Genomic DNA, 9,088 nt, shown 5'->3' with positions numbered 1-9,088 from the left:
TGTGTCTATAGCCAGCCGGAGGCTACAAACTACAGGAGCATCCACACTTATGGGTGAGCCATATTCAAATGGCAAATATGCGTCACGATGTGTTACCGCTACTGTTTATAACTCGCTCTGAGATTTATCATTATTATTATTATTATTATTATATTATTATTATTATTATTATTATTATTATTATTATCATTATTATTATTATTATTATTATTATTATTATTATTATTATTATCATGAATTCAGAATTGATTTCCCAACTGAAGAATAAATTGAATTTAGAATAACAAATTTCTACACGTTTTGCTTTTTTCTTCTAATTATATAAGGAACCCATTTTATTTCCGAGTAACACCGGGTGACTCTGCTAGTAGTAGTATAGTAGTAGTAGTAGTAGTAGTAGTAGTAGTAGTAGTAGTAGTAAGCAGGAATCTCAGTTCTGCATGGATTGATTATAAAGAGGCTTTCGACAGCATACTGCGTTCATGGATCTTGAAATCTCTGGATATCTTCAAAATGTCTCCTGTGATTTCAAGATTCCTGAAGCACAACATGCTAGTGTGGAATACGAATCTCCAATTATGCCACTCTAATGAAATGCTGACCACAAAAAATATTAATATCAACTGCGGCATTTCCAAGGTGACTCGCTTTCACCTTTAATTTTCTGCACGGTATGGATATAAAATTGGTGACAAGAACATAAATCATCCATTTTATATGGATGACTGAAAACTCTATGGCAAAAATGATAATGAGCTTGAAGGACTACTACGTACTGTGAAAGCATTCAGTGATGTCATCGGGATGGAATTTTGTCTTGATAAATGTGCCAAGGCCACTTTCCAGAAAGGGGAACTGAAGACACAGTCATAAAAGAAATCGAGTAGGGACAAACTTACAAATACCTCGGAATAAATGAGGGCTCTGTCATTCAACATACAAGTATGAAAGAGAAAATCAGTAAGCAGCGTTAAGGAGCGTTCTAGCAGTCCTAAAGTCCGAGTTAAATACACGTAACTAGGTGTTAGCTATAAATGTCTTAGTAGTTCGTCTTGTTCTGTACAGTTTTGAACTGTGTTGAACTGGAATATGAGCGAAATATGGAAGATTGGCTGGAAAATCCGTAAGTTGCTGACTTGCAATAAGATGCCCCACGCAAGTGTAGACGCAAATCATCTTTACCTACCCAGAGGTCAAGGCGGTAGAGACTTGATCCAATTTGAAATCTCCTACAAAGCTATCGCAATTGGACTGGCAAAATATCTTAAACATCTAACGGCTGGATGTTAAAGCTCATTGAAAACCATGAAAGACGTAAGAAGCTTCATTCTGTTATGAAGGAGAGCAAAGATTTTTCAAATGGGTTTATACATAATATCCAGGTTGAACAACATTAGGGAAATGCGGTAAATGTAGTTACAAAGAAGGTGAAATCAATAGCAAAGCAAAATGCGCTTGAACAATTGGCTGATAGGTGAAAACAAAAACCCCTGCATGGCAAATATGTGGCCCGTAGCAAAGAAGATGATGGAGATTAGATGCACAGCCATCAGTGGCCTCGGAGCTCAGGGCTAAAGGTAAATAATGAAGGCTTTATCTTGGCTACCCAAGATTAGAGCTTATTGACCCGGAACTATCAAGCCAATGTAATGAAAAATGGTTTAGATCCAAACAGCCGATACTGCAACGATGGTTATAGAAAGAGTCGACCACCTAATCTCTGACTGTAACATTTTAGCACCTGTAGAGTAGAAATCAAGACATGAGAGAGTTGGACAATACCTACATTGGATAATGTGTCGGCATTATAAAATCAAAACTGCTGACAAATGGTACAAGTACCACCTTTAGGCTGTAACTCAGAGCGAAAATGTAGCTCTTCGTTGGGACTTCCTTGATCGGACCGTCAAGGTAAATAAACCAGATATTGTTATGAGAGACAAAAGCAATAAAGTATGTTTATTGATTCACATGAGCATACCCTGTGACCATAATTTCCCATATCGAAATCGAAAAGATGTGGCATCTCAAGACGGTAACAATACCAGTGAATGTAGGAGCACTTGGAATGAACAAAAAAGGAACTGAAAATTATTTAAGAATGATCCCTGGTTTACCATCCATGCAGGAAGTGCAAAATATTGTCTTAGCTGGTAACTGGTCACACATATTGAGAAGAGCATTGTCGCTATAAATTTTCTTACCTTTTTCTTCCTCTTTATTTTATTTGTTTACTTTTCTATTTTTTATTTTTTCCTTTTTCTCTCCGTCTTCCTCTTTTTCTCTGTCACATGACTGTAAATGAACAATCTGGTGTGTTTCTCTGCGCATGGTGTCAGGAAAGAAGATATTAATGAAACTGATAATAATATCCTTCTCTGTTTTTCATATTCTTCTGGGTAGAAAGCCCCATATTGCACTCACCTCCACCACTCTAGCAACTAAGCTGTTTGTCTTACTCCACGATTCCGATTGTATTTTCCGTTGTCTTTCGATCTCCGGATATAGTTACACGAGTCGTCTTGTCGTTTGCAAAGAGCATCGTATCGTTGTTGCCTGTTGCCTGTTATCTCCGCGTTCAAAATTTATTTGCCTTACGTTGCATTCAAGTTAGGGATATGTACACAAAGGGACATCGGCAAGAGAATCAAAACGATACACACACACACACAAACACACACACACACACACACACACAGGTATGCACACACGACACACAATACACATACAGACACACAACACACACATACAGACACATGCACACACATTTTAATGATTATTTTGAAGCCAACTTATGATAAAATCAATTATTCTGTAACCTGGAGAATGAATACATTGTGGAGAATATATATATTTTACTTTTACCAGAGAAATGGTCATAGTGAATTGGAAGTTTTGGTCAGGGAGCTTAGTCTGACGAAAACCAGGAGGCCGAAGCTTCGAGGTCATCGTCACCACACTTCCTGTAAAATCATTATATTATATTAATTATATCATTATATTATATTATATCATATTATATTATATTATATTATATTATATTATATTATATATTATATTATATATATGTCATATGTCATTTGTCGCCAAGAGGCATTAGGGGAAGGCACTTTCCCACATTACTTTATATTGGGACTGAATTTGAGCTCAGACTTGAAACCATATATTTACAACGCCAGCTTCTTAACTGCAAAGCCAAGCCTGCATGTCTATGATTGGTGCTTCTTAATCTTTCTTATGCTGAAACAGAATATGAAAATAGAAAATGTAAGATGATATAGAATCTTGCCGATACATAATAATTCCGGATGTCAACATAAGAATATTGTCTGAATTCTTCTATATTCATCAAGGAATATAATTACATGTCTTCGAACGCAATGGATATATTGTCACATCTTATTTAGCCAATGATGTATTTCGGAATATGCAACACAATAGACGTATAAATACTGAGAATTACTGTTCAGTTGTTTAGAGTCATAACTGCAGCTTGACTGATACTATCAAATTACATATAGCAGAAAATTTATCGTTTCGTGTATGCTTTCAAATCTAGAAAAAGATAATAATAACGTAGTCGTTCCAAGATACAAGATATAAATATTGCAAGATATATACAAGATATATTGTATGCATGCAAGATATAGGGTAAATTAATAAATTTTGCAAATCAAATCACATGTATAATTACGACCAATGTTAAGTTATAAAATCCAAATTCTGTTAAAAGGGGGAAAAATGTAAAGGGAGACAATCCATATTTTGTCACTTAAAAAACTTAAGCAAGTGAACGACGCCAAGATGATATACATATACGTGTGTGTGTGTGTGTGGTGTGTGTGTGTGTGCGTGTGTGTGTGTGTGCGTGTGTGTGTGTGCGCGTATATATATCGGAAAGAGCATAAACATATGTAAGAAATGAAGAAATGAGTTTGAAGGAAAGAAGTTCTTTCCAGAAAAAGTAGATTTAGGTAAAACTTTATGCAAATATATATATATATATACATACACAGATACATACACACATACATACATACAGAATGTTTCTTTTTCATATACACAAACCATACCGTCACAGTGTATAAGTAGCACATTCTCATACAAACATATATAGACAAGCAATACCAAGGTCTCACCTGAGCTGTGCTAGCAAAAACAGTGCACTGAAGAATATACATATACCTGTATACATACATACATACTTACATACATACATACATACATACATACATACATACATACATACTTACATACATACATACATACATGCATGCATACATACATACATACACACATACATGCATACACACATACATACATACATACATACATACATACACACATACATACATACATACATACATACATGCATATATACATACATACATACATACATACATACATACATACATACATACACACATACATACATACATACATGCATACATGCATGCATATATACATACATACATACATACATACATACATACATACATACATACATACATACATACATACATACATACACACATACATACATACATAGAGGTGGGTATATGAAAAAATAAAAAGTAAAACGACAAAGATTTACCTGTAAATGGAAAGTGACAGAATCCAAGACAATGAGAGAAATGGAAAAAAAACGGGGGTGAAGGTAATTTTACGGAAGGAGCCTTGGCCTTAGGAAGAATGGGGGTGGAAGGCATGTTTCAGATAACTGTTGCGTATTTCTCTGTGCATGTTTGTGTGTACGTGTTTGTATATATATAGAGAGAAAATGACCTGATATTAACGCATATATATCTTTATACATATACGTTTACATAAACATATACACACTTATGTTGATGAACACGAATGGTATTCTATTGAACCTCTTTGTTAAATCAAACTGTTTTGACAAAACCACATCAAGGTGATCCCCCTACATATCTTTGGTTGTTTGGTTGCCGGAAATAAAACCTCACATTTCGAAATCCTCTTGAAAACTAGGCAAGACAGATTTTTGCAGGAAGTTTAAGTACGAGACCAGTCACAATAGAGTAAAAAGAGTAAATTAATCCTTTTGATTAAATATCTAACCATAGCATAACTCCTAGTAAATTAACGTGATGTTCTCTCATACTGGAATCCTCAGTGACTCTAAATTGTGACTCTAAATTGAGCCATTCAACTTAAATCTATCCTCATCATTCCAAACAATCTCGGTTCAAGTGTGTGTTTCTCCCACACACTTTCTATGCACCACTCACAAAATTCCACTCTTCTTTGTAGATCAATTTTATTGACAGCTTGGACTATTCCTGCAACGGAACTTTCCCAATAACAGCACCTTTAAAATGCGATGGACGCTTGATTTCGAAATACGTATCTCAAGACTCGCTAACTGCACATTTTCATCAAAATATCGGCTCAGAATCTTTAGTAGACTATTTTTTGCGTCTCTTTGCTCGTCATTAGTCGTAGCCCCACCGGAAAGTTTCTTGTGGTGTGGAGAAAAGTTCTAATTCAAATTTATCTTTACTTCAAATGACTGCAAGTTGCATATGTGGATTTATTTGAAACTTCTTTCTAGACAATAGTTATACTTCGAATGTGTTTTCAAACACCCAGTGGAATTTTAATGCCAATTCAATTGACCAAAGCTTTATCTGACTCCTTTCATGAGTTAAATCTGACAAGAAACGAAAACTTTCAGAGGAACGGCTGAGTTGATTGCATGGACCCCAGTGCTTATCTGGTACTTATTTTATCGACCCCAAAAGGATGAAAGGCATAGTCGACTCCCGAGGCATTTAAACCGAGACCGTAAAGTTGGAAGAAATATTGCTAAGCATTTTGCCAGTGCCATAAGGATTCTGCCAGCTTACCAACTTATCCATAAGAAAAATCGATTTGAAATTTTGGCACGAGCCCAACAATATTAGGGGAAGGGCAATTTAATTACATAGACTCTACTGTTCAACTGGTGCTTATTTTATCGCCCTCGAAAGGATGAAAGGCAAAGCCGACCTCTGTGGAATTTGAACTCAGTACGTAAAGTCGGATGAAATGTCTAATGATCCTGCCATCTCGGTGATTTATTCATAAGAAATATTGATTCCAAATTTTGGCATCAGTCCAGCATTCATAAAAAATACTGGGATAAGTAAATAGTGAAATAACTTTAAAATGTTTAATGCCTTATAGAGAAGTCTATAGAAGTTTGATTACTTCTGAAGCTTACTTTATAAGATTTTTTGAATAATGGAAAATAAGTGGAGAAAATTTTCATAAATTTGTTTTTTTGAACTGCATGAATTTTTTTTTCTCATTTCATTTAAGTTATAATTTCTAAAGCAATATTGAAGTAACATCGAAATCAGCGTTACACAGACAGGCAGCTGTGACATAGAAGTAAGTCTAAGCTTTAAAGATGAAGTCATAAAAAAGCTGATGATATCAAAATATGATTGAAAGCTGAAGAAAAACAACAGCAGCTTTTGGGCAAATGCAGTGTGAAAATGTACAAGAGGAGCAGATTTTTTTAAAATACATTATAATCTGATTTTTTTTTAGAAGATTGAACTTAGAATGCTTGTTGCTTATATACACAAACCATACCGTCACAGTGTATAAGTAGCACATTCTCATACAAACATATATACACAGGCAATACCAAGGTCTCACTTGAGCTGTGCTAACAAAAACAGTGCACTGAAGAATATACATATAACTGTATACATACACGCACACACACACACGCACTTATAAACCTGTGAGTGTGTGTGTGTGCGTGTGGCAGTAGGTGGGAGTGGATGTATGTATCATATATTTATCTGTGTGTGAACGTGTGAATGCATGTGTAGCTGGCAGAATCGTCAGCACGCCGGACGAAATGCTTAGCGGTATTTCGTCTGCCGCTACTTTCTGAGTTCAAATTCCGCCGAATTCGACTTAGCCTTTCATCCTTTCGGGGTCGATTAAATAAGTACCAGTTATGCACTGGGGTCGATATAATCGACTTAATCTGTTTATCTGTCCTTATTTTTCCTCTCTGTGTTTAGCCCCTTGTGGGTAGTAAAGAAATATGTATATATGTGTATATACTTAAATGTTCATATGTGGGTGAGAGTGTATAGTATATTACTTTTTATTAAGAATGGTATTGATATTGACTTCGAAATCTCGGTCCTATAAAACCATCATCGGAATGCCAATTCCATTCTTGTTAAAGAAAAGTATATTTCTACTCTACAAAAATCCTTAAGTTTAGTTTAAAATTTACTTTGCATTGCAACCTAACATAAAACAAACATTGATATATGTATGTGAAGCAAATAATTCAGGAGAAAACATTTGCGTAGATATTACTGACTCCGTTGTTATCTAGTGTAACAATTAAAAAATGATAATAACAGAATTGATAATATAGGTGATTGCAGGCCCCGCAAAAAGCATTAAATAGCTGAAGGATTAAAATTAACCGAAGGACATACTAAGAATGTCTACCTGCTCGAAATAACAGTCACAACACTTATTTAAATCGCTGACAAAAACTGATGACAACAACAGAAATTAACCGTCGGCCCGCAGATGGTTAATTACTGTAGTTATCATGTTTTCCTCGGTGATTTAAATAAGAGTTTTGACTGTTATTTCCAGCAGTTAGTATACCTAGTATGTCCTTTGATTAATTTTAATCCTTCCGCTATTGTGTGTCTACACACACACACACACACATAACACACACACACACACACACACACACACACACACACACACACACACACATACAATAAGTGTGTGTGTGTGTGTGTGTTTGCTTAGGTTTAGCGATGTCTAGTGTTACAACAAAATATACAAACGAGGTAGTATGAAAATGTTCTCGGACTGGTTCTGTAGACCATAAACAGATAACAACACATGGTTGCGTGCACACAGTGTGAGCTAGTAGTGGTCTTCATAAGGCAGTGTTGCCGAGAGACATTGCTGTGTTCACATCGCGAGATTTGTGTTTTTGTGACCATGTGTAATGCTGTAATCTGCGAGTGAAATATTGCGTTAAACATGTGGAGTCTGCTTCAGACACATTGAGTGTGCATTGGCAATCTTAGGCGATCAGGGCATGAGTCGTATGCAATGTTTCATGTGTCACCGTCGCTCCAAAAGTGGAAGAACATCCCTAGAAGACGATGAGCGATATGCAAAACCTGCCATGATCGTCACCCCCCAAAATGTGGAATTTTGCATTAAGGAATTAGTCCCCCACGCCCAAGCCGTCCCTCGAGACTTCTGGTGCGACGTTTTGAAGCGTTTGAACGAGAACATCCGAAGAAAGCGACCGGATCTGCGGGGCACGAAGAATTAAATTCTTCACGACGACGATGCACCGTCACCGATCTCTTCTCGCCAAAAACAACATGTTATCGACTTCGCACCCTTCCACTTCGCCAGATCTAGCCCCTGCAGACTTGCATCTCTTCTCCAAGATGAAAATGCAGCTGAAAACTCACCGTGTTAATACTGTTGTCAAGATCCAGAGCCACTCGCAGAAGTTCCTCGAAAAGCTTTCGGAACACGACTTCCAGCCCGGATTGCAAAACTGGTAAGATCGTAGGAACCGGTGTATTGCTGATTACTTTAAAGGAGATAATTTTTAAAACTTAGATAAACAAGTTAATTTTTTTATTAAACATAACTAGTCCTGGAATTAGTTGTTACCTCTTCGTGTACTCCAGAATAAGATATTTGTTGAGTTCTGGTCTAATATAAGACTAAATATATGACAAGGGAACGGGAAATTATGAAATGAACTGCACTAACTTACAACGGATTCTTCTATAAAATGCAGGGCACTCAAAGGCGAGGCTGGAGAATTTCCTTTGTCTTTTATGGAATGTTTTACAATATATGTGTGTGTGTTTGTGTGTGTGTGGGCGTGCGAGTGTGTGTGTATGTAAAGGAGCATCGATCAGAGTGTCCGGCTTACAATCGTGTGCGTGTGGGTGTACATACATATATGTTTGTGTGCGTGCATGTGTGTGTGTTGCGTGTGTAGGGGGGGTGACATGTTTTTATTTTCCGTTGCTCCAGAAATGAATTG

Source organism: Octopus sinensis, linkage group LG25 (assembly GCF_006345805.1).
Source record: "Octopus sinensis linkage group LG25, ASM634580v1, whole genome shotgun sequence".
NCBI lineage: Eukaryota > Metazoa > Mollusca > Cephalopoda > Octopoda > Octopodidae > Octopus > Octopus sinensis.
The sequence above is the reverse complement of the archived record's forward strand: the minus strand, read 5'-3'. Positions refer to the sequence as shown.